The sequence below is a fragment of the Dermacentor andersoni genome, chromosome 1 (assembly GCF_023375885.2).
Source record: "Dermacentor andersoni chromosome 1, qqDerAnde1_hic_scaffold, whole genome shotgun sequence".
In the NCBI taxonomy this organism is placed as follows: Eukaryota; Metazoa; Arthropoda; class Arachnida; order Ixodida; family Ixodidae; genus Dermacentor; species Dermacentor andersoni.
The window spans coordinates 87547772-87574365 of record NC_092814.1 but is presented as its reverse complement, the minus strand read 5'-3'; the positions used below and the strand labels follow the sequence as shown (position 1 = coordinate 87574365).

Below are 26594 nucleotides of genomic sequence, written 5' to 3'. Positions count from 1 at the left end.
TGCCGGGACTAATAGGCTCAGACACAAGTTGCGCAAGCGGCGCAATTTTCGTTCTCCATCTGGCAAGCACGGTGCCCGCGGTTACGTAACGTAACGGACACACGCGCCCGATATCGAACTACACGAGGCCATTCACCGCACGCTTTTGTTGACTATAGCAACAGACTGCGAAATTCGTGCGTAACGATGGGTGCGCCGCGACCGCCAGTGGCCGACGTTTTAGTTGCTTTTACTGGGAAGGCATGGCAGATATTCCGCCCAAAGCGCCAGTTAGCTGAATGGCAGAGCGCAGAGGCGTCGCGGCAGTATTGCTTGAAGAGAAGGGGACTTCGCGAACTCCCCAACTACATACGTCTCAATATGGACGAGAAAGAAAGAAAGGAAGATAAAAAAAAACTAAGGTTTGTTTTCTTCATCGGGAACCACTGTACTATCGCGCTTAGGACGAACTACAACACGCGAGCGCGGGCCAACGCGCTTTTCCCAGGCCGAACAGTAGGGCCCACCGACGTCGTGCACTCGATTTAAACGAGAGGGTTCCGCTGTTCTTGTTTCGAACGTCGCCCCTTCGTGTCTCCTTTCGTGATCTCTCCCCCCAGTTAAGTGCGCGAAATCTTGGTCTCAGGAAAACGCCAAAGGACAGGCGGCGGTCACCTTTGTGCAAGCTCTGCATCAATCATTGCACTATACGCGAGAACTGTCGTCGCCTAGAAATTTCGTGCTTGATTTGTCCTATGAAAAATATTACCACAGAGCGCTAAAGACAGTCTATGCTACCAGGATGACAACTGCGAAACAATCTTAAGATGTTCAAAGCAGTTCGTTGTTTTGGTTCAGCTATTAACCGTGATTACGATAATTAAAGCTGTGCATGCGTTCAAACGCCGGATACACGCCGGATAACGGTTGCTTCTCAAAAGTAATCCGCTTTATGCATTATATGTCCAAGTTTGGAAGCAAAGTTTTGCATTATATGACCATAAAAAGTTATTGCAATTATTATTATTGCTTGAAACAGCCGATATCATAACGCACGAAGATAGTCGTGCATTTGATAGTCGTGCACTTGTAGTTATTGAAATAAGAAATTAATCGGGTGTTTTGTGTATGTATACGATCAGAGGCATCGGTTATTTTTGCGAATTGTAAGTACGTAGCCAGCAGCGATGTCAAAATCATCGTTGCGGCCGCACGAGCGTGAGATCATTCAGCGATCTGAACGCGTATTGCGCTGATTGCAAACTTCCGAGAATATCCGAACAACGCATGAGGAGTCCCGTTTGCATTCGGGCTTCGTAGAATATCGCTTTGCAAAAATGTCCTTTATGCATTGGCCCTGTCACTGGACAGTCGTTGGTGTTGGCTAGTCATCGCACTGGCAAGTCCACAGGAAGGCGATAGAGCAAATAGCTAAAAGGAATGCCGAACCATTGCAGCCAGCACGACACGCGCAAATGGTCCATAATTTACGTTTAATTTACGTCGCTAATGTTAGTAGGACGACATCCCGTGACTTAGCAGCGTGCAGATGACCTTGTGCACATGACCCGTGGACGAAGCAGGCAGAAACGGAAGCACAATTCCTGAAATAGTCGGCGTTCAGCAGCGTCCCAGATATTTTAACTCGTTTATTTAGGTCTTGAAGTCAGTGTGCTAAGTTGGCCGCATCACCAGTTGTTCTCTCTAAATGTGTGCTCTTTGTACCTCACATACAGTCAAATTGACGGCAGTGCCGCATGCGTGTGGATGTTGACTCATTTCTGAGGGATGCTCACGAATGAATACTGGCGCAATTTGTATTGAACCTTCTTGGAAAAAGAAATAACTATTGCATCTTCCCGATGGCAAGAAGTCAAGGTAAGCAGCGAAGAAATTAATGAGCAGGAAAAGGTAGAGACGTACGCACAATGTTCCTGACGTAGTCACTGAAAAAAAAATTATATATATTTGGTCTTTATTCACAGGCTTTGGTGATGAAAAATTAAGACAGCGAAGAGGAGTATATACCGGAATCTTGCCGTATCTATAGTGGCTTTACCGTGCCAAAAAGCTTCAACATCTTTGCTTAACTCACAAATGCCTAGGATTAATTATTTTCTGGAAAACAGCATTTCATTCACTTCCTTTCTTTGAATATTTCGGGCGTGTTAGGTACGTGATGCAATAATAAAACGAGGTAAAATTTATTCTATATTCGTGTTCCACTCACCGTTGGTGTTACAAGCTGTGTTGTTGCACTTTAAAAATGTAATTCCGGGGCTTTATAATGAGGCAGAAAAAAGACATTTGTCTTCTCAAAAAGAAAAGAAGAAGAGAAAAATCCAAATAAATTAAAAACTGTTTTTTTTTTCATAGTAATTACCCGTGGAAGCGTGCCCATCTCCATTAGAGGTTATAGATGACTGTTAAAGCATGAAGTGGGTGTGATTCTTGGAGCGCCTCCAACGACTGACGCGGCTGCGGAGCTGCTATCAGTTTTCATCGTTTCTCAGCTCGTGGTTCACTCTCATCGCTTCACGTGGGCTAAATTTCCGAGCCAAGTAGCACGCATGTCTTCATCGCTGGAATCAACCTCGACAGCGGGGGGGACACGCGGCTTCATTTCAGCCACTGCGGCGACAGCGCGAACAATCGTGTCTATTGCGCGAAATAAAGGAGGGCGGCAGGTCACCCTTTGCGACCCTTCCTTCCTCATTTTCCGCCGCCCGGCGTCTACGTCGATAAAGTAATTTTAGCGGCGGCAAAGCGCCCCAGATGCCAGCAGCTGTGGAGCAGCACCTTACAGCAACAACTCAGCAATTCGGCAAGGAGAACACAAACCCGGGGGCAAGGGCGAGTGGTGCGGTGTATCGCTGCGCGCGCACCGCCTCCTTCCCTTCCGATACACGACCGTGGCCTCTCGACCCTCCCGAGATGTGGCCTCCCTTTTGCACCCCTTATGCTTGCTGCAGAACGCAGCTGCGCGAGGCAGCGAAGCAGGCTCCGGTCGATCGCCCCGGCGCCCACGGTTCTTCGGCCCGGAGAGCCGACCAACTGTTAGCGCCGCATAAGAGCGCCTAGTGGGCGCATGCTCGCCGCGTCGAACAACCCGGGGATAGTACAGTGTGTCCGAGATTGGGGGACGGAACTTGGAGACACTCCAAGAAGGTGTTGCCTGCGGCGGGGGGGGGGGGGGGGGGAGGGGGGGTTGGCGGGGGGGGGAAGGTTTCACGGGGCCCTTAATAAGCCTAGAGGAGGTCGCGTTCAGCGGACGACGACCACGTTCGGCGCCGTCGGGCGATACCCGGCCCGTGTCCGCGGGCGGCCCGGTTTCTCGGGCAGCGTGCGCTGCGGTCCGGACCTCGTCTTTCCAAAACACGACGACATGAGAGGAAGCAATTAGGACCTTTCGCTCCGCCAAACGGCAGGCCGTGCAAGCGCCGCGCGGTCGTCGCTTCTTGGGCTGCGTGTGCGCGTATATATTTAGGCGTGGCACCCCGCCACGTTTAATGGCGGCGCCCCCTCACCCCTTCTCTCTCTATGTAATGACACGTTTTTTTTTCCCTCTTCCGTCTATTTGCGTCGTCGAATGAGCTCTAGAGACTGGTTCACACACGCCCGTGTTCCGGCCGCGTTCGTCGCGACTGCGCCATCTTGGCTAGGCGGTTGCCACGGACGCCGTCGTCTCGTCGACCTACGGCGCGAATGAAGAGTGAAATGCGACCGTTGGCACGCCGTCCTCCGCGTAGACCCCAATTTTTCGCGCAAGGTCTTTTTCGCTCGAGGGTGAAGCGGTAAGATCGAGACGAAGCATTGCTCACGCTACACACATTGTTTATTTTCGCTACCAGTCGGTCTGTTCCCAGCCGAAAGAGCGCCCAGAGCGTCACGTCCGTCATATGAGAGACAACCTACACAGGATGTTCGCATTGGCCGCACGTTCGACGCCTGTCCACTTCAGTGATCGTTGTTTCACGCGAGTCGGGAGTGCAAGGGCTCACAGAGTCGTGGTTAGTAACGCGGCATGACTGGAGCGCAGCCTTTACGCGGAAAGGGTTGTGTGCGCGCAAACTACAGTGTTTAGGTGCACGACAGCCTTGACGGCGGCACTGCCAGTGCACTTGATCGGCCAATGTTCTTTCAAGCACTTTCGCGTCAGTTAGCGAGCTCGGAAAATCGGATAATGCCAAGAGCTTCTGACAACCTCTTTTTGATAGCTGGCGTTGTTAGCTGGACTGGGTTGTGTTTCAGGCCGTATCGCCTTCAATAGGTGGCGTTCAGGCGGAGCAATTGTCGGCAACTTTGGCAAGGTTGCCTGCAGCAAGCAATCTCCTCCTCCACCTCCTCATCTGTACGGTTCGCGGGCCATACGTCGTCTGGCTTCCTTGCGTGGAGTTGCTCTTTAACGAGTGTAGTCTGAGGTATAGCGTAGCCAAGTCTCATTGCATGGCCTCCAGGAGATAAATATGTTAAGCCACTCAAGACAGCAGCACCCAGGTTGAAAAGCCTAGAATAGTTTTTTTTTAAAGTGCACAATCCTCTGCTTCTTCTTTGCACCTAAATACGGCGGCACCGCTTCCAGAGGTAGACACAGCTACCGTATTTTCTCGTACTTCATGCAGCGTGCCCTATAAGTGCCGATTCCCAGTATGCTTGCTGCAGGCCTAGGGTGCTTAAGCGCTCTCTGTCACAGGCACTTTCAAGATACGATGAGCAGGTTAGGATGTTGAATGGTGGTAAATTTATTATTACAATCTCATTCACTCATTACAAGTATAGCTTTATGATTTACCTATGGGCTGTCGCAATAATTCAATCAGGCAACTTGTTTCTATCTTCGACTTTGTCCAAAAGCTGGCCTTATCCCTAATAGCTAAAATTACTGCCCAACGGAATAAATAAATAAATAAACAAAGGAGAGAGCAAAAATAAACACGACATAGGTAAACCAACCTGCGAATAGCGGGGGTCGAAAAAAGATCGGCAAGGATTTCTTCGCTCTGAGTGGAGACGATGTTCACAAATGGAGATTCGGCCGCGGAGCGGGTGCGCCGATCTGTCGAGGGATTTATTCGGCGGCGAAGGGAAGCAGCGCAATCCTCGGGATTTGCCTGCCAGCACGAAGGGTGCCAGCGCCCCTCCCCCTTTTCCTCCTCCCTTTCAGAAACGATGAACGGACCGTATACAGCCAAACGATCTTCGTGTAACGCTCGGGGAAGGGGGCTCTCCCTACTTCGGACGGCTTACCGCACCCCGGCCGCCATCCTGAGCTGGGCGCAAGCGGCGCTTCTGCGCGAGCGTGGCTCTAAGCGTATATTGCGCCGGCCGACATCTTTACGCCTTTCTAGGAACGGCCGCCGCACTCCTCGCCGTCACGCCGACCGAAGGCCTCCACGAAATCCTCACTGAAGCGCAACGTCCGGCACTCACACTTTTTTTTCGTCGCCTTCGAACAGTTGCAGACCCAGCGTTCTTCAGGCGAAGTGCACGCTCCGGTTAGGATGCAAGCGCGTTGCGGGTGCTATAAGGCTAGGACCGGCCGTCGATTTAACTTTTCTTACGGCTAGATTGACATTCTTGGCCTGTCTTGACACTATCTTCACGAGTGTCATTACTTCTCTAGTGAGCCAGGACAGCATGCTTACCGACGAACAGACATTCGGGATTGGATTTTGGTCGCCATACTTGCGCAATACGCGTTCGCACGGTTGCTTTCTCGCGTAATCAGCTCCGGTAGTTTAAAATCAGTCTCGATGTTCAAAGCCTGACGCAAGGCAAGGCGTGGTGCCACTTGGCGTTTGCTTCGAGAACAGCGAATGAAAACTTGCCATTTACGGGCCCGCCGGTTTGGCGTCATGTGTGCAACCGACAGCGTTAGCTGTTCACAGCTCATCTATACGTTCGTGGAGCAGGAGCCTGCGGGCAGTTTTCAAACTATCACGACAGGGGTCTAAGAAGGCTATCAAAACGAAACTTTGCAGGAAATCAGTAGATATTGTGTACTTATGTATTAGGATCCGAAATAGCGTGCCGTAAAATCAGAAATCCTGTCATTGACTACTAGAGTTTTAATGAAAACTGCTGAAGCAGGAGGACGCCGCGGAAACCAGTACAGAGACTTGCCAAGTTTTTTAACGGTACTCACTAAACTTCTGTAGGCTTGAGTGAGCTTTCTGAAAGCTCTAGCACCAGCTAAGTACTGCGTGTAAAATATCCTTGCGGGGCTTTAGGGATTCTGTCCGTGCTGGCGATGTTCTTGATGTGTCCTACAAAGACTACGTATAGCTATGGTTCAACTTTTTTGAACGCCCTAGCAGCGCTGCAACGAAGTACGCTTGCGACCACTATAGACGACGGCTTTGCATTCTCTGATGTTGCTCAACGGAAATATAGAGCGACAAGCGCAAGCATATTGATTAGTTTATAGAGTGCACTTTGAGAGCGCGCTTTGATTGTGTACGTTGTACAAGTGCATGCCTGTGTGTTTTTTTAATGTGCCACTTCATACCTTTCATCCGCAGGGTCTTGCCAGACATGTCCTCAGAATAGCGTTAAAGCTTGTGCCGCTCTCTGTAGCCACGACAACAGCTTTCACCATGGAGCTTTTCCCTTCTCACTCTTTCTCTAAAAGCTCTATAACTATAGCGTCACTGCACTGTACACTGAATGGAAAAGAGAGCGAGGAAATAAAAGAGGAACGCAGTGAGATTAACGAAAACTGAAAATCCGGTTTGCTACCCTATACTGGTGAAAGAAAAAGGGGGAGTTGCCAGATAAGAAATATGCTTGTATTGCTGTAGACGCCTCACGTAGAATAATATCAACGCACGATTACACTCGCTCAGCCAAATATTTAAGTATATAGAAGATATGAAAAATATAGGGTATTTTCTTTAATTCCACCAAATTAAAAAAGAAAAGTGCCTGTGGCAGACAGCACAATTCTGATCCTCGAGCCAAATTACTTGATGAGGCGGCCATTACTTCTACGAGAAATCAAACTGCTTAATTAAATATTCGACATAACTACACTAAAACATTTTAATTATTTACTTTACGGCACATATTCCAACCTACAAATTGTTGCGAGTGAGTTCGCAAGTCATATCCATTTGGAACGAATTCTGAGAACGACACCGGCTTCAAGACATCCGCCATGAAACGCGCGCTAAATGTCCACTGTTGTTCCTGTTAAGTTTCTAAAGAAAACGCTGTTTTGTACATTGACGCACAAAAGTAACTGGAACGCCAACGCATTTCGTCGGGCACTTTGAAAACTAATATCTCGGAACTGGTGTAGTAGTGAGAATTCGTTCGTGGTGGATACGCCTTGTAAACTCACTGGCTACAATTCGTTGACTGAAATATGTGCCGTGAGGTAACTGATTTAAAAGTTAATTAGTGTAATCGGGTAATTATTCAATCAGGCATATTTATTTCTTGTATAAGTAATGGCTGCCTCATTGTGCAATTTAGCCCAAGGGTTAGAATTCTGCTATCTGCCACAGGCAATTTTTAAAAATTTGATGCAGTTAAGAAAATACACCTGTTAGCTAATGCTAAAATACGCGGGTAGCTAATGTATCCAATATAAATGTATACCATTGATCTACTTTCGTGTGGGCATGTGAAGAGAAAAAAGAAAGCACTACATGAATCATGTCGATGGAAACGCGAATTTTCCGCAACGCCTCGTACCAAAAGATCAATGCGAAAAATGGAGACACATATGAATTATACCTCAATGTAAGGTCTTCGCAATCTTTTGTTTAGTTTAATTAGTAATGAACCTAGCACTCTTTTGAGCTCAAGAGCATTTGAGTATAATGCAATTCTTAACTTCTCACATCACCAACTAGAGACATGCTTTCATGGATGGCCATGATTTTAGGCGCACATACCAAGCAGTTGTGTGCATTGCCGGAGGAGAGCGTAAAAAACGAAAGGAGAAGGATGACAAGTTAACAAGGGTGTAAGTTAGGGTGATTTGGGTGTTCATGTCAAAACTAAGCACAACGCAGATGATGACGACGCAGAAAAAAAGACACATGGCGCTGACTTCCAGCGGTATGAAAGTCAGCGCCCTTTGTGTCTTTCTTTCAGTGTCACGCTGTGCTGCTTAGTTTTGCAATGGACTTGACGTTAGCTAGGTTGTTCTGAGTTTGCTATACCTGCACTGGGGAAGGAGAGAAATGGGTCATAATGAAGGAGAGACAGCAACACGTCGGACAGTAAATGCGCGCACTCAGACGACACTGTTCACCCCCCATTCAGACATGGTCGCACGGTTCGAACGTCTTTAACAAACGCAGGAAATGAATTGATTAAGAGTGGTATAGGACAAGTCCCCTTGTCCAAACGTTGGTTCTAGCGACATTCCTTGTTTTACCACTGTTAATCATTTCAATTCTCTTGTTTGGACTTCTATATGATTCGTATTCGAGGAGGGAGGGCTACAATTTATTGTACTGTGGGAGTTCTGTCGTCCAATCTATACCCTGGGAAGCGCAGAGATGGTAAATGTCCGTCGAAGAAAATGAAGTGGCGGGAGATTACGTTCATCCGCCCCGTTACGAAGGCATCAGTTGAACGAAGCAGTGTCTGCCACGCCGGAATAGGGGTAACGGTCTGCGAATGTTCCACCCAGCTGCAAGTAAGGCAGTAAAGTTGCTTCACAACAAAATCGGCCAGGCGGCGGCCAAGAGTGGGAGAGGAATAAGATAGAGAAAGACAGGGAGGTTAACCAGTGACCAAGGGACCGGCTGTCCACCCTGTGCTGGTGAAACGGTGTAAAGGGAAATAAATGTAATACAAGGAAATAAGAGCTAAAGTAAAGGTTGCTACCAAGGGTTGAAGGAGCGCCATTGAGAGCCGGGAAAGTCCGCTGAGACCCCTAATGTTGCTCTTATAGGAGTCAGTTTATTTATTTATTATTTATTTATTTATTTATTTATTTATTTATTTATTTATTTATTTATTTATTTACAATACCTTACAGGGGCCCAGAGGCCATTGAGTAAGGGGGACGAACAAGGATATTATAAGAAATGCAAAATATACAGGTAAAAAAAGGGAAAGGGAAAGGAAAAGCATTGTACAGGGCTAGTACTAAAAAGCAGCAACAAACATAAGAGCAATGCACACAAAATAATTGAAGTACATAAATACAGCACAAATGTCTGACACGTGACTAAAGAAGAAAAAAAATAAAGTAGGGGTTTACAAAAACACAATAGCCAAAAAGCGCGATACTTTATACAAGAGAAGGTTTAACGTCACGATGTCCCTTGAAAGTATTCGCGCAGCTGATCGTGGAATGATTGATGGTTGCATATGGATGCAATATTATGGGTAAGATCATTCCAAAGAACGATGGCACGTGGAAGGGCTGATGAATTGAAGGCTTGTGTTCTTCCGCGTATGCACTTGATGCTGTACTGATTATGTAAACGGCTCGAAATGCGTGACGGCGCTTCGAGAGGTAACGCAGATTACCTGGTGCAGTGGCGATATTTATTAAATAAGCATAAAAGAGCGATTGAACGACGAATATCTCATGGTTCATGAGAGATATCACGTTTGATATTTTTTTTTCAATGAGGGGGTTTTACGTGCCAAAATCACTTCCTGATTATGAGGCACGCCGTAGTGAAGGACTCCGAAAATTTTGACCGCCTGGGGTTTTTTAACGTGCACCTAAATCTAAATACACGGGTGTTTTCGCATTTCGCCTCCATCGAAATGCGGACGCCGTGGCCGGGATTCGATCCCGCGACCTCGTGCTCAGCAGCCCAACACCACAGCCACTGATCAACCACGGCGGGTAAGTTTGATCTGTGTTACGCTCAAACGGGGACTGTAGTTACGTGTAATAAAGCGAGCGGCTCTATTTTGTTCGGATTCTAGCAAGTTTATTAAGTGGTTTTGATATGGGGGACCATATGGATGATGCATATTCTAGCTGTGGCCGCACAAGTGTTAGATATGCCAGTTTTCTAACATTGTTAGGGGAATTCCGAAGTTTCCGGTGCAGATACCCTAGTGTCCTTGAAGCTTTCGCCCAAATGGTGTTGACATGCGTGGCCCATGAAAGATTATGCGTAAGATGAATACCTAACTACTTGTATGATGATGCCTGAGACAATACCGTGCTATCTATGAGATACGAGAAGTTAGAATTGGTACGCTTGCGACCTGAAATAGATAACCTTGCATTTATTCTCCTGAAGTGTCATTTGCCATTTATTACACCAAGTGGAAATTAGGTTAAGGTCACTTTGGAGGGCGAGATGATCATCCATGGAATTAACGGAGCGGTAAATGATGCAGTCATCAGCAAAGAGTCGTAGACGAGAAGATATGTTAGCGGGCAGGTCGTTAATGAATATGAGAAACATTAAAGGGCCAAGAACGCTGCCTTGAGGTACACCTGAAGTTACGTCACAGAGTGAAGAAGTAAAGTTGCTAACTGTTGTAAACTGTTGGCGGAAAGAAAGAAAGTTACGAATCTATGACAGCGTAAAAGAATCTAGGCAAATAGCAGATAATTTCGAAAACAAACGGGAATGAGCAACGCGGTCAAAATCCTTAGCAAAATCTAAAAAGATGCAGTAAGTTTGTAGGTTAGGGTCCATGTTGAAATGCAAATCAGTTGTGAATTCTAGCAGTTGAGTATCACAAGAAAATCCTTTTCGGAAGCGGTGCTGTTCAGGAAAAATGAAGGAATTATGTTCGAGGTGACTGTAAATGTGAGAAGCGATAATGTGCTCGAGTAATTTACAGAAAATGCATGCCAGTGAAATTGGACGGTAGGTTTTCGGGTGAATTTCCGTTTCCGCTTTTAAACACAGGGATGATCTTGGCAATCTTCCAGTCGGTAGGGAGCAAGCTAGATGATAGTGACTGTTAGAAGAGGAGGCAAAGAATTTGACTCGAAATTGATGCAGTGCTTTTTAATATTTTAGAGTTAATGTTGTGAACACCAGCACTTGTAGAAATCTTTAGGTTATCACTGAGTTGAGCGATACCGTCAACGGGGACATTAATAGGGGCCATATATTGCCAATCATGATTAGGTACAGCGGGTATGTTGGAATGATCTTCCCTTGTGAACACTGACGCAAAGTACCTGTTAAATGCACGACGGCATTCACTACCTGAAAGTGGTAGATGGTCATCATTTCTCAGTGAAATATGATTACTAGCACTGTCGGGAGATATCACACGCCAAAACGTTTTGGGATTGGATTTCAAAAGAGAGGGGAGGTCGTGAGAAAAATATTTATCCTTAGAAACGCGCACAGCAGAACAATAAGACTTTAAGCATACTCTGTATTTTTCCCAAGCCGATGGTGCGGACACGAGCTTAGCCTTTTTGTAGAGACGTTTCTTTTGATTTCGATGACGACGGAGAGCTTTTGTGAACCATGGTTTATATTTGTCATTTGAGATAGAAATCAAAGGAACATATTTGTATACTAGATTAATTATCATGTCCTTAAAAAGCACCTGTTGTGTTCAACAGACCTATCCGAAAATTAGGGCAAGAACGTATGAATGAAAAAGTGATTAAGTTTATTATCCATTTCTTTATAATCGGCTGTATTATAATCACGAATTTGCCTAGTTGTAGTACCTTGAAATACGAATGGGACATTAAGCTCTAAATGAATAAGCTTGTGATCAACAAAACCATCGAAGTACAGAACTTCGCCAATCGTTTCCGGTGCACTGCAGAAGATAAGCTCTAAAACGTGAGAACCGCGAGTTGGTTGATTTATCGCTTGAAAAAAATTGAAGTCTAAAGTAAGGCTGATAAGCTCCGCTGAGGTGCGACACGAGAATGACAAATTCTGCCAGTCAATGTGCGGGAAGTTAAAGTCACCAACCAGGTAAATGAATTGAGCTGGGCATGTTTGGATGGCAGAAGTAATACTGGCATGAAGTTTAGTAATGAAGGAGAGATCAGAATCTGGCGGTCGGTAGCAGACGCCAACCAATACCTTGACCGATGCCGTTGCACAGGCGGCCCACACTATTTCCAGAGAGGAATCACTATGTACGTGGTATGATGCAAGCGCTTTCTTGATGGCGATCAGGACACCGCCACCTCTCTTAACCGAACGATCACGCCTGTATATGTTATAGCTACTCTGGTTAGGGCAAGTTTCATTGCCCATTACATCTTTATGAAGCCAGGTTTCTGTCAGTGCCACAATATCGCAGTTAGTATCATCCAAAAAAAGAACACACTTCATCGCGTTTAGGAAGCAGGCTCTGGATGTTAGTAAATGATAATGATAGCCGTGGACTAGTGCTAGATGGTCTAGGCAGCTCCTGAGCGCATTTGCTCTTGTCTAGCTATCTTGCTGATAGCATAACTGAGTTAGTCGCGCTATCAAAGACGTACGTTTTGTTGTCAATGCGCAGTTTATCAGCGACCAGTTTGCTCTTCTTATTCTGGTTTCTGGCGAATTATAGTAGTTTCCGCCTAGCTAACCTGGTTGGCAAAGAAAAAACTTCGCGAATAGAATAATTCGAGTCTATCCACTTGTGTGCGGATGCCAGAATTCGCTGTTTGTCTTTAAAAAAAACGTTAGTTTTGCAATGATGGGCCTTTGCTTGTCAACAGCGAACTTCCCCAACCGATGTACACGTTCAAAATGGGATTTGGTTACAGTGATTCCTAGATGATTAGAGCAAAACGTAATTATTTTCTGCTTTGAGCCTGTTACGTTTCGCCTACAACGCGCGGTAATGCCGGCGCGGATGCGACGGACGCCGGGGCTTTGTTCAAAACGGCGGACATTTTGGCCTGTTCGACGCCGCCGCAACGCCTACCCGCCAAGCGTGTCCAGGCGTGTTTCAGTGCCACGTGTCTTCGTGTGTGCGTGTGTGTGTGTGTGCCCTCGCTTGTCAAAGCGCGGCAGCCGGGGAGCGGAGTTCCCCGAATGAGGAGCCTGGAGGTCTCTCGGCTCAACCGTTCGCGCCGTCGTGTGTGAGGGTTGGCGATGCGTCACTACACTCGGTTCAGCAGGTCTCTCGGCTCGGACGTGCGCGCCGTCGTGGGCTCATGCTCCGCCATCCCGTGACCTTCATCCCGTGACCTTCCCTTTTTGGACCGCGACGCCGGGAGTATAAGAGCAGCTGCCCCCGGACGCCAGGGGAGAGGCTCCGATTTCTTCTGTTGAGTTACGTGCTCTCCCGTCTCTCCACTTCGGTCGACCTGACCGGCCGCTCTTTTGCTATGTTAGAATAAACAAGTTGTTCTGTTACCAGTCTACTCATGCTTTGCCGGGACCTTCGGATGCTTCCAGTGCCCCAGGCCGCCAGGCCAACGCTACCCTTGGGGCTTGCGACCCATTCGCAATAACGGGCGCCAGCACCGAGTCCCTATCAACTCGTGCCAGCGGTGCGATTCCTACATCTGGTGGCAGCGGTGGGATCGCGACAACGGAGGCCAGCAGCGAAGAGATGCGGTTGACTGTATGCTGAGCAGCACAACGACCATCCGGGAGCAGAGCAACGAGCCCTGTGTGATGACTGGTTGCCTGCAGCGGAACGACTGCGCTGAATTCTTGGCTGCGAGGTTTGGTGAGTGCGGGACTTTCTTCTTCTGAGTTTTGCCAGGCTTTTGTTAGTGTTAGAAACAGAGCTGGTAATTGTGGTTGTCGTTGCTGCCGGGTTAGTTTGCGGCAAGACAATAGTAGGCAGTAGAGAAAGCAGCATTCAGAGCAGCCATGGATTTGAAGTCGTTGCGCAAACCGAAATTGCTGGAGCTTGCGAGAGAGTTGGGTCTGGATGTCTCAGACAAACTCAGAAAACCAGAACTGCTAAGGGCTATTCTTGAGTTAGAAGCTGAGGATGACGAGCTGTCGGAATGCCTTGAGACCATTGAGGAGAGGGAGACGGCAAAAAGACAGGAGCGCGAACTTAAAGAGCAAAAAGAGAAACAGGAGCGCGAACGAAAAGAACAGAAAGAAAAAGAAGAGCGCGAACACGCTTTGGAAATGAAGCGTCTCGAGTTAGAGATGGAACGCGCTCGTAATGGAAGTCAGGCACACGGTGCAGGAGAACGAGTATTGTTCAAAATGACTGACCTGATGCGGCCGTTTAAGCTTGGAGAGGACATTGGTTTGTTCCTGGTTAACTTTGAGCGAACGTGCGAGAAGCAGGGGTTCTCTCGGGAAACGTGGCCACAGCGCTTGCTCACTTTGCTACCCGGCGAGGCGGCCGACGTAGTCGCTCGCTTGGAGAGAGAGGAGGCAGAGGATTTCGACAAAGTGAAATCGAGTCTGCTAAAAAAGTACCGGCTGTCAGCGGAGGCGTTCCGTCGGAAGTTTCGGGAAAATGAGAAAGGCAAAAGTGAGTCATGTACAGAGTTTGCCTACAGGCTTATGTCAAACATGCAGGAGTGGCTCAAAGAAGAGAAAGCGTTTGGTGACCACGAGAAAGTTCTGCAGTGTTTCGGGCTAGAACAGTTTTATAGTCGGTTACCTGAGAACGTGCGGTACTGGGTCTTGGATAGGCCAGACGTTAGTACGGTGGCTAGAGCCGCTGAGCTAGCCGAGGAGTTTGTGACGCGTCGGGCTCGTGGAGCTAAGGACGGTCAAAAGGGTGAATTTGGCTCCAAGTTTGAGAGGCCGAAGTTCACGCCCATGAGAAAGCGGTTCGAGACGAGGCGAGCGCGCGTGTGTTATACGTGCCAGAAGCCGGGTCACTTTTCGGCGCAGTGTCCGACCGAACGTGAGGAGACGGCGGCAGCCGAAGCCGAACGCAGAAAGCGGTTCGAGATGAGGCAAGTGCGCGTTTGTTATACGTGCCAGAAGCCGGGTCACTTTTCGGCGCAGTGTCCAGAAACAAAACCAAAAGTCGTGTTTTTTTCATTAGGCAGCACTGACGAGAACATGAAGCTTCTCGAGCCTTACATGCGAGACCTCCTCGTGAACGGGAAAGAGTGCCGAGTGCTTCGCGATTCCGCAGCTACGATGGATGTAGTTCATCCCTCTTACGTAGAACCCGATATGTTCACGGGCGAGTGCGCATGGATCAAGCAAGCAGTGGAAGCTCATAGCGTGTGTCTGCCGGTAGCAAAAGTGCTTATTGAAGGACCTTTCGGAGCACTTGAGACGGAGGCCGCAGTGTCATCTATGCTGCCCCCCCAGTACCCGTACCTATTTTCGAACAGGTCCGATCACCTCCTGCGCGAGAAGGGGCTTTTGTTTGGTGAGGCTAGCGTTCAGGCCTTAACCAGATCGAAGGTTCGGGAGCTCGCTGCAAAGGCGGTAGTTGCGGGGCCGACGTTGTTGAACGATGAGAAAGGGTCAGAGGCGCAGCAAGCTGGTATTCAGAGCACGCCCGAACGGGATAAAATTGAGCCTGTAGCGTTAAAGGCACCAGATACTGGAGAGGAAATTCCCGATGCGGGAAAGTTAGAAGAGCTTCCGGTCGAGCTTCCGGGACTAGGCTCAGTGACAAACAGGAAAGACACCGATCAAGTCATTAGTGACTTAATAAGTAAAGCATCGCTGTCGCCTGAGCAGAAAACAGAACTACACCAGCTCTTACAAGAGTTTCAAGGTCTGTTCTCTGAGAGGCCTGGTAGGACTTCTGTCCTTACTCATGACATAGAACTTACCTCCCCAGAGCCAGTACGATCCAAGGCGTACCGGGTGTCACCCCGCCAGAGCGATATTATGGAGGCTGAGGTAAAGAAAATGCTACAGCTCGGTGTTATTGAAGCGGGTGAGAGTGATTATACCTCCCCTTTGATTTTAGTTGAGGTACCGGGCAAGGAACCTCGTCCTTGCGTCGACTACCGCAGGCTTAATTCCATCACTAAGGATCAAATTTATCCGATCCCTAACATCGAGGAGCGCCTTGAGAGAGTGAGTAGCGCTCAGTTTATTTCCACCCTAGATCTTGTCAGGGGTTATTGGCAGGTTCCACTTACAGAAGAGGCTAGTAGGTATGCGGCGTTCATTTCACCAATGGGGACATTCCGTCCTAAAGTTTTGAGTTTTGGTTTGAAGAACGCGCCATACTGCTTTTCAAGCCTCATGGATAAAGTGTTGCGGGGACAGCAAGAATTCGCTTTACCGTATCTAGACGACGTAGCGATATTCTCCGCATCCTGGCCTGAGCATATGGCCCACTTGCGGGCAGTGCTAACCAGCCTGCGCGATGCGGGCTTGACAGTCAAAGCTCCCAAGTGCCAGTTAGCACAGGCCGAGGTTGTCTACCTCGGACACGTGATTGGTCGGGGTCGTCGCCGCCCCTCTGAAATAAAGGTGGCCGCTGTGCGAGACTTCCCGCAACCGCGCACGAAGACCGATATTCGGTCGTTCTTAGGTGTCGCCGGCTACTATCAGAGGTACATCCCCAGGTACTCTGATATCGCGGCTCCCTTGACGGATGCTCTAAAAAAGACAGAGCCGCAAACAGTCGTCTGGGATGAGACGAAGGAAAGAGCTTTTAGCGCCCTAAAGAGCGCCCTAACAAGCCAGCCTGTGCTACGATCGCCCGACTACACAAAAGGGTTCGTTGTTCAGTGTGATGCTAGTGAGCGAGGCATGGGCGTTGTACTGTGCCAACGGGAAAATGGAGAAGTAGAACACCCCGTCCTGTATGCTAGTCGTAAGCTGACCAGTCGTGAGCAGGCGTATGGCGCCACCGAGAAAGAGTGTGCGTGTATCGTGTGGGCCGTTCAGAAATTGTCATGTTACCTAGCCGGCTCGAGGTTTATCATTGAAACGGATCACTGCCCTCTCCAATGGCTGCAGACCATCTCTCCCAAAAATGGCCGCCTCCTGCGCTGGAGCCTCGCTTTGCAACAATATTCCTTTGAGGTGCGTTACAAAAAGGGGAGTCTCAACGGTAACGCCGATGGCTTAAGTCGAAGCCCCTAACGTGGGAATCAGCCTCAAAATTGCTTGTTACTGATGTTTTTCTTCCTGAGGCAGGATTTTTTTTAACCTATTGCTTTTGTGTAGTGTTTCAAAGTGATGATGTGCTTTTTAGTGCAATTTTTCCGATTTGTGGACGCGTTCTGAGTGCTGCTAAACTACTGTAAGGAACTGGGCAGCAGTAAAAAAAAGGGGAAAGAGCCTGGCAGGGCTTAGTGAGGGTTGTGCCGTGCTTGCTGACTGAGCGGTTGACTTTCAGGCGTGGTTCTAACGCTTGCCGGAAACGAGAACAAAAATGTCAACTCTCCCGAAGTCACTTTGCAGTGTCCTGTGTGCACCTGAACGTGAGAACGAGGCCTTCTCTGTGCGCTGCGCTCAAGAAACGCCAACGGACGCCCGACTTCGGTTATGAGCATCATCGAGCGACATCCCTCCGGACAGCGGATGCAGTCCCCTGACCATCGGGATCTCCTTCCCCCGGCGGGGCGGTCTGTTACGTTTCGCCTACAACGCGCGGTAATGCCGGCGCGGATGCGACGGACGCCGGGGCTTTGTTCAAAACGGCGGACATTTTGGCCTGTTCGACGCCGCCGCAACGCCTACCCGCCAAGCGTGTCCAGGCGTGTTTCAGTGCCACGTGTCTTCGTGTGTGCGTGTGTGTGTGTGTGCCCTCGCTTGTCAAAGCGCGGCAGCCGGGGAGCGGAGTTCCCCGAATGAGGAGCCTGGAGGTCTCTCGGCTCAACCGTTCGCGCCGTCGTGTGTGAGGGTTGGCGATGCGTCACTACACTCGGTTCAGCAGGTCTCTCGGCTCGGACGTGCGCGCCGTCGTGGGCTCATGCTCCGCCATCCCGTGACCTTCATCCCGTGACCTTCCCTTTTTGGACCGCGACGCCGGGAGTATAAGAGCAGCTGCCCCCGGACGCCAGGGGAGAGGCTCCGATTTCTTCTGTTGAGTTACGTGCTCTCCCGTCTCTCCACTTCGGTCGACCTGACCGGCCGCTCTTTTGCTATGTTAGAATAAACAAGTTGTTCTGTTACCAGTCTACTCATGCTTTGCCGGGACCTTCGGATGCTTCCAGTGCCCCAGGCCGCCAGGCCAACGCTACCCTTGGGGCTTGCGACCCATTCGCAATAACGGGCGCCAGCACCGAGTCCCTATCAACTCGTGCCAGCGGTGCGATTCCTACAAGCCATCCCAGTTCTCTTTCGCGTCATCCTGAAGACCAAAGAACAGCAGGTTTGACCGACGTTGCCTGTTCTCGGAGTCGTCACATTTCAATTTAACTTCAAGCTTTACAGTGATTTCACGTAGCGCAGGGTCAAGACCCCACTTATCGGTTTGGCCACGTGATTCTACCTTGGCCTCCAGCGTTGTACCTATGTTGAATAGCTGCTTAATTGTCATATCTGTCGCATCTTGTTTTTCCTTGAAGCCCTTCAGTTCATGCAGCACTGCTGCCTGGCCTGACTCAAGCCTACGCATGGTTTCCAACAAAGAAGAAAGCAACTGCTCTTCAGTTGTTTGCTCAGGGAAAGGACCAGGGTTTGACTCTATATCACCGGCAAGTAAGAGCAACAAAGACAGGGCAGAGGAACAACAACGCGACACTCGCAAAAGAAAGCTGTTCATCCTGGTGCGGAACTTAGTTGGGCACGACACCGCGGATAGACAGTAATCGTCAGCCTTAGGACAAGTAGCACCGTCGAGGTAACTAATCTGCACAACAGTTGATGTGGTTACATGAATAGGAAGTTCGCATAAACAGATTTACCCTTCAGGACCGAACGCAACATTGCTACCGGGAATTAAAAGAATCCCTACACGAACTGCGGAGAGAGTACACCGGCACTTTGCTTTTCTTTTTTCTTTTCTACCGTGCCAATTGCATGGTTGCTTTCGTGTGTCTGCAGAGTGCCCCGTGCCAACTTTTGTTTCCAGCCTTCTGTGTTGGCACTTGCCATCCAGTGCTACTGTAAAAAAGTGAGGTGTCACGACGTGCGCGCGTTCAACCTAGTAAAACCCGCCAGTAAAGCACTGAAAAAAAAAAAAGAAGCATGCGGACCTAATTCCTCGTCCACCGTTGCGCCGCTGTGCTCCTCTCCGCTTCCCCATTGTAGTTTTCAGTCTCACTCTAGCCAAATTTGCACGTGACGGTGCAGTGGGTAAATATTTTTGCCACGAACGCATTTTTAAAAGGTACACAGATAGAACGGCGGGTAGTGAACCACTGCATCACCCGGATAGCTGCCGCGCTCGCAGGGAGGAGAAAAAAAAACAATTATGAAGGTAAGCTGATTGGAAGGCGACGGAGAGTGATAGCCCGCGTACACAATTGCGAGTGCTATCTTTACATTTCGCGCATATTAGGAGACGTCGAAATTGAAGCAGCGCAACCAGCATCAGTCACTTTTCGTCAAAAGCGCTCTGCCTGTTACACGTGTAAGAACAGTTTATGATGCGAAGTTATATCAGTGCTAAGGTAGGGTGCATTTACAGCTCCGACTTGAGGAGGTCGCGTGACCATTTGCGACGGGCGACCGAAAAGCAACTGAAGGCGACCGAAGCTCACACAGGCAAGTGCGACCGGCCAGGCGTCATCTGCTCACAATTACGTCGCCACGTAAATTAAGTATGAGCACATGCAGACGTCCTGTTCCTGCGCACCTGATTGATTCATCAGTTTTGCGACTGCGGTCGTGCGACTGAAAAATAGAGCAGCTAGCGACTGGCTCAAAATGGCAGCTTTTCTCGAAAGGCGACCACTTGCGACTGGTTGCTTTGTGACCAACTTGGTGTCGTGCGACCGCTGCCAGTCGTCGCTGTGTATGAGCCTTAAGGCCCTGTCGTCAAACAATATACAGTACCGAGGTAGAAAGTAAACTTTGGCACGACATGCACCAATGGCTTGCACTAGACGACGCGTCGGCGTAGATGCATACACGCATTAAAAGCAGTAATTGAACGGACTCTGCCGAACACAGAACCAAAAATTGGCGGGAAGAACCGTAGATTGCCTTCAGTACACCACGGAGTCATCAAAAAGAGACTGATAGAAACAGAGACTGCAAACTGGATGCAAAGGATGGAAACAAAAAACGACCATGGACATCTACCAATAAATCAAGAAAGAAATCAGGAGGAAAATTCTGTGCGATAACACAAAGGACAGTGCCTTGCTATTTGAGGCCCTAACTAGTTGCCTGAGGACAAAAAAGAAAAAAAAACCATACCGGGGCATATATTCGCATGAATCATCCGAAAACGACTCAGCACGTCGCTATGGAATGCCAAGATACTCACCCAGCAAGACCCGTAGGGAACGTCCACCTTCTAGAAGCGTTGGGATTCGAAGCGGATGAAAGCGTTAATTAGGTGCCATTCCAGATAAGCAAGATGGTGGAAACGTTTTCGGGGTCACTTCAGGTTCACCTTTTAATGCGAAAGCATTATATGGCCCATTAAGCGAAAACCTGTCGTAGTCGGCGTGACCGAAAGATGACACCAAAAATGGCCGACGGCGCAAAGAGTAAAAACACGTAAAAAATGCTCCGATCGACGTGAGATTTCTCCGGAAGCTTCCTCTAAACAAAGTAAAGTAATGGCTTTGAAAAGAAAACTTGCTCAACTTCGGTCCGTGTGGGAATCTAACCCGGGTACTCGGGGTGCGAGACGAGCACGCTTCCCCGACACCACGGCGGCTCCACGGTTCTGGCTGACCAAAGGTGTGACCTAGGGCGCGAGTCGTTGGGCCCGTGACGACGCAGCCAATGGGGAGGAGGTAGCGCCACGTCATGAGTCTGTAAAATGAGCGCGTTCGTGGCGTTCCGAGCTCTACAAACGGTATAATGCTTTCGCATTCACACACGTAGGCAGTCTTAGATGCCCCTGCTGAACTTTTTTTTTTTCTGTTCGGTTCAGGTTGAACTCTGGAGAAAGATTATAATGGTTAGAAAACTGGTCCGGAGCTTTGTGAACCGATTTAGTCGTGTTCAAAGGGTTCGAATGAACGGTACATTTGCGTGCCTCCGGTTTAAGGAAAAGCGCGGGGTACATTTAGAGAGACAAGGTCGTTTGGGTTAGAGCTACTGAGAACCGCTTTCTTTTGCACGGGCATTGATTACAAAAAAAGCGCACCCACACACACACACCAAAGATGCACAAGCACACGCACACGCACACGCACACACACACACACACACACACACACACACACACACACACACACACACACACACGCACACACACGCGCACACACACACACACACACACACACACACACACACACATACACACACACACACACACGCACACACACGCACACACACACACGCACGCACACACACACACACACACACACACACACACACACACACACACACACACACACACACACACACACACACACATGCACGCACGCACGCAGGCAAAAAAAGCGCCATGTACTGTTGTATATGGCGCTACTGTGACAGGAGATGCGGGTGCACGCGAGTATAATTAAGGAATCCATACTGCGTCCCGTGACGATTGCCCCTTCCCCGGCTTAATATGCTTCCCCGCAATACGTTTGCGTATGCTTCACCACGTAACATTTCTGTTCTAAGGCGAAGATAACTTCGGGAACCGGCATTATGCAACGCGTCGTGCTTCCCGAGCTTCGAAGCTAACAGCGAGGACAACAAAGGCGGAGTCGCATTGCTGACAGTGGCGAATTATTTCAATGAAAAAAAAAAAAAAAACACGGCACAGAACGGCAAGAAGCTTAATAGCGAAAGTCGAAGCAGCTAGGCCTAGCGCTACCGCGGTGGTGGCTGCGGCTGCAAGCGGATCTGCGTGCGAGGGCGCCGGTTCGAGGCGGCGAGGTAATCAAAATGGCAGCGGCGGCTTTGTTTGATTAATGCGATTTCGGACCTCCGGTCACGGCAAAATGTCCGGAAAATTGGACGGCGAAGATTTCTTGCGTCCGAAATTTCAGACGTTCTTATACATTGACTCTATGGGGTACATGGTGGTGCCGCGAAGCTGTCCGAATTATCGGGCGTCCGGAAAGTCGGTCGTTGACTGTACACTGGCAACTCCTCCAGCCGAAGACACGGCGTCAGAATAGATTCGTTACGATTCCTCTCTGTTACTCGAGCCAGCATTACCGCGACTTTCGTTACCTTTCCATAAAGTTATAACTAATTTTCCCTGATAGAAGCACCAATTCCCCGAGTTTTTCCCTGAGTATTTTCAGACTGTTCAAAATCACTGAGAATTCCCGGTTTTCCCGGTTGGTAGACACCATGGCCCCCATTTTCAACAAATTATAAATTTAGTTCTCCCGGTACACTGCGAAACATAGAGTTTAATAATAATAATAATAATAATAATAATAATAATAATAATAATAATAATAATAATAATAATAATAATAATAATAATAATAATAATAATAATAATAATAAATGCTTTATTTGTCGTAAGAGCACCAGATGCAAAACGGATCAGTCCAAGCTAATGAGGCTTGTCGGGCTGTACCCAGCAATGAGTTTCAGGGACGCAAAAAACTACAGGAGTGAGAAAAAAAAAAGAGAACAAGAGCAAAGGAAAAGAAAGGGCAGTAAATTTGGGTACAATGCTATATAAAGAAATACTGAAAAGAAACAGACATCAAACAGTGTCAGATGAGTTTTCCCTTAAATACAATTTCAGAGCACGTTTCGATGCAATGGAAAAAAATTTCCGTGGGCACGGAATCAAATGCATCGGGAACATAATAATTTCACACAAAACGTCCAAATAGCGTATAACAACGGGGTGTACAAAACATGGGATGACGCGTAAGTGGTATTGTGGGCACAAAAGGAAACAGGAAATCACTATTCCAGAGATGACAGCAAATAGCAGTCTAAAAAATTAATGCATCAAAGGAAGGCAACTGTAAAGCAGAAAACAAGCTAGTACCACCGGGAATGTAAATATTATAGGCCACATTTCGTAGCAGTGATTTTAATATACAGTTTATTTTTGAACACGATGTGAAATAACAATGATAAAATACTGTTATACCGTATTTCAGGATACTGTAATCAACTGCATGAATGATTATCTTGCGCAGAGAACAGGGGAGAATGAAGCGGCTATTGTATGTAGTACATGATAACGCCGGGAGTTTATTACGGAGAAGAGATAGGTGACTAATTCCATGTTATATCGGAGTCGAAGATAATTACCATGTACTTTACATTGGGCGATGGTAGGAGAGCATTGACAATTGTTACATCGTGAACCATGAAGGAAGATTGGGAGAGTGGGATCAATTCGTCTATATGGATTGTGGAAACAAACCAGATTTGTTTTTTGTTTGTTAATAGTGATAGAGTTTCTGAAAAACCAGTCCATGACAGACACAATGTCCCTTCGTAGCATTGGAACTGATGAAATGAAAACAGTGTGTGTGGCAAGAAGAACAGTGTCATCGGCGTATTGAAACATTTGACATTCGGATGTAGCTTTAGACAGTTCATTTACAGAAACGTTAAATAGTAGTGGAGATAACACTGATCCCTGCGGGACACCAGAATTTAAAAAAACCTTCGAACTAACGTGATCCCCCATCTTGACTACCTGTGAACGATTAAAAAAATAGTTAATAATTTGTTCAAAGGCCCCCGAAATCCCAAGAGATGTAGTTTGCGCAAAAGTAATGTGTGCACTACGGAGTCAAAAGCTTTGCTTGCATCCAGGAAAAGAGCCGTTACTGCCTTGTTGTTATCGAAAGCATAGAAGATTAAATCAGCTGATTGTTCCAAGAGCACCACAGTCCCCTTCCCAGGAACGAAGCCAAATTGAGTAGTTGACAATAAATAGTTTTTTGCAGAAAGCCAGTCATCACTCTGGATAAGCGTTCTTCCAGAATCTGCCTAATTCGGGTAAAATTGAAATCGGCCTGTAGTTCTCAGCCTGTTTAAAAGAGCCGTTTTTGTGTAATGGTTTAACAACTGCAGATTTTAGCTCATCTGGAAGAAAACCGAGTTCAACATAACCGTTCAGCATACATGAAAGTACATTTTCTAGACCGGAAAATTACGTTGCAGCTCGTACATAGATATGCCATCTAAACCAGGTGCCTTCTATTGTTTAAAACTGAATAATATGCTGCGCAGATCGCAAGCAGTGATGAAGGGAAGGAATGCAGAGGACTCTGAACTGATAATATTATCGTAACCATGAGTGCGAGCTGGCTGAGTAATCGACGGTGCTTTCGCGAAGTGAGCATTGAAATCAGTAACGGCAGATTCCAAATCATCAAAATGTTTGTGAAAAACGTCGACTGGTTGTCCTGGATGGCAACCGAATATTTGATTAATCGTCGACCACATTTTTCTAGGGTTCTGCCTATTTTCGTGAAATGATTTACTGTAATAAGAGCGCTTCTCAGACCGAAGTAACGCAGTTACCCCATTTCTATGAACTTTGTATAAATTCCTCAGAGTGTTGCCGTTAGGCGAGTTGTTACATTTTCCCCAAAGTTTATCTTTCTCTTTTATCGCCTTAAGAATCCCCGTTGTAAGCCAAGACTAGTTAGTATTATACCCGCCGTGGTTGCTCAGTGGCTATGGTGTTGGGCTGCTGAGCACGAGGTCGCGGGATCGAATCCTGGCCACGGCGGCCGTGTTTCGATGGGGGCGAAATGCGAAAACACCCGTGTACTTAGATTTAGGCGCACGTTAAAAAACCCCAGGTGGTCGAAATTTCCGGAGTCCTCCACTACGGCGTGCCTCATAATCAGAAAGTGGTTTTGGCACGTAAAATCCCATAATTTATTTATTTACTAGTTGGCATTACGTTTTTTAATTTTTATGGTTTTCCGTGCCCTGTATTTAAGTGCGTCAAGAACATTAACAAATTTAGTGTAAGCATTACGTACGGTTGCCCCTTCCATAAGTGTATTCCAGTGAAAGGCATTAACCAAACTATCGAATTTGGCTATGTCAAGGATTGATACCTGGAAGTGTTCGGATTATACCTTCATAAACATGGGAAAATAAATATGGCAGCCCACAAAATAGTGATCACCCAGTTTGTGCTTGATTACAGCCGAATGAACATGATAAAACGGAGCTCTAACGTCGATGTGATCGATGCATGACGCCCACATGCTTGGTTCCAAGGTATTCTTCTTTTGTACAAGAACAGATAGTCGGAAGAATCCCCTATTTAACTAATAAATTTAAGTAATCGCAAACAATCCGGCGCGACAGAGAAAGTGTTTATGTTAACCTCGCCTGCCAGACAATAGAGTGAGGTTGAAGGCAAGACAGTAAAAGCGCATCCAGTTCATTTACAAAAACGTTTGCATTTTCGGAGGGCGGTCTATATATTCCAAATAGGCTTATATTTGTATCTCACAAGGAAATATGCAATGCCAGGCATTCAGCTGAGGTGAACCCTGATAGCACAGATGACGTCGCATATCGTTGATGTACAAAAGCCATGACACCACCACCCCTACTGACGCGACGCGTTAGCGCGAAACTAGAATAATTGGGTAGTTTTAAAGAAGAAATTAGCTATTCACGAATGTGAATTTCGGTTAGTACAAACGCATCAACGATAGCATCGGTATTTTGTGTGATGCCGAGGGATTCGTTCCAGTGCCTACGGATACTGCGGATGTTAATGTGTAAAACCGTGAAGGACCGTCTCCCTTGACTTGATAAACTGATGAAGTCGTTCAAGCTCTCACTATTATAAAATGCATTGTTTATTTTGTGGAATTAGTCAAGGTCAATAGATTTGTTCATTTTCAATGAAGCTTATCAAGGTCAGAATGCTCTAATATGCGGACCTCAGATTTCTCAGATCCCTCAGATTTCTTGGCGAAAATTTTGCCGTGCTTAGCCCAGACGAACTTGTACAGTTTTTCTTTTCCTTTTTGACGAGCTGCCCAGAACAGTTCTCTGTTATGTGCGGTCAAGTTGCCTGCAAAATAAAGTTGAGGGATCACGTCCTGTTCGGCAAGCGCCTTTAAATTGCCTCTACAGCTCCACCACGTTTCTTTCAGCGCAACAGAAGTGAATCTAACGAGCAGAACTGGTAGGCGATCTAGGTTGGCCGGAAGGCGATGAATAGCGTCGATGTCAGATTCCGTGTATTTTACCTTCAACTTTTGTGCCAAATCAGAGATGATAGGCACAAGCTTTTCACCTTTCTTTTGAGGCAGAGCATGAATTTTTAAGTTCGGCTTTCTGCTATATTGTTCGACGTCATTTATTTTTTAGCGATGGCTCGCCAGTTCTTCTCATTGATATGATGCAATGGATTTTAAGGCATTAACTTCCTTTTGCAATTGTTCCACTGTGGTTTGTCACGCAGCAGCAGCAGCGATGACCCCGTCATACTTTTTTTGAAAGAAAGTTATTTGATTCCTGAACGTAATCAACCGATTGTTGAAGAACTACTACAGTCGATTTGAGTTGCAAAAGCTCATCAAATTTGAGAACAAGGGAGCAGATAGCGTCCTTTAATGGCAGAAGAATTTCCATTATAGCGCCTAGCTCTGAGAGCGAATGGCAGCTTTGCGCCGCATCACCCTCGGCTGGCGTGCGATTTTGGGAGCAACAGTCCCGGCAAAGCCATGTTTCACGCTTGACAGCTCCCTTGCCTGACATGCTATTTTCAGCTACACCAGCCCAGTTTTTGCCAAAATGAAATCCAACATCACATTC

General features: G+C 47.5%; 1 protein-coding gene and 2 long non-coding RNA genes across 3 annotated transcripts in view; 2 read left to right on the top strand and 1 right to left on the bottom strand.

Moving 5' to 3' along the window:
• The window catches only part of LOC126544093 (uncharacterized), a 263161-nt gene that overhangs the window by 50143 nt on the left and 186424 nt on the right, over positions 1-26594 (top strand). The gene's annotated exons all lie outside the window — the stretch shown is intronic.
• LOC129380519 (uncharacterized) overlaps positions 1-26594 on the bottom strand; it is a 105683-nt gene that overhangs the window by 73530 nt on the left and 5559 nt on the right. The window lies entirely within an intron of this gene.
• On the top strand, positions 1667-2186 carry LOC129380520 (uncharacterized). Its single transcript, XR_008608631.1, has 2 exons — positions 1667-1857; positions 1965-2186. It is a non-coding gene; the product is annotated as an uncharacterized lncRNA (long non-coding RNA).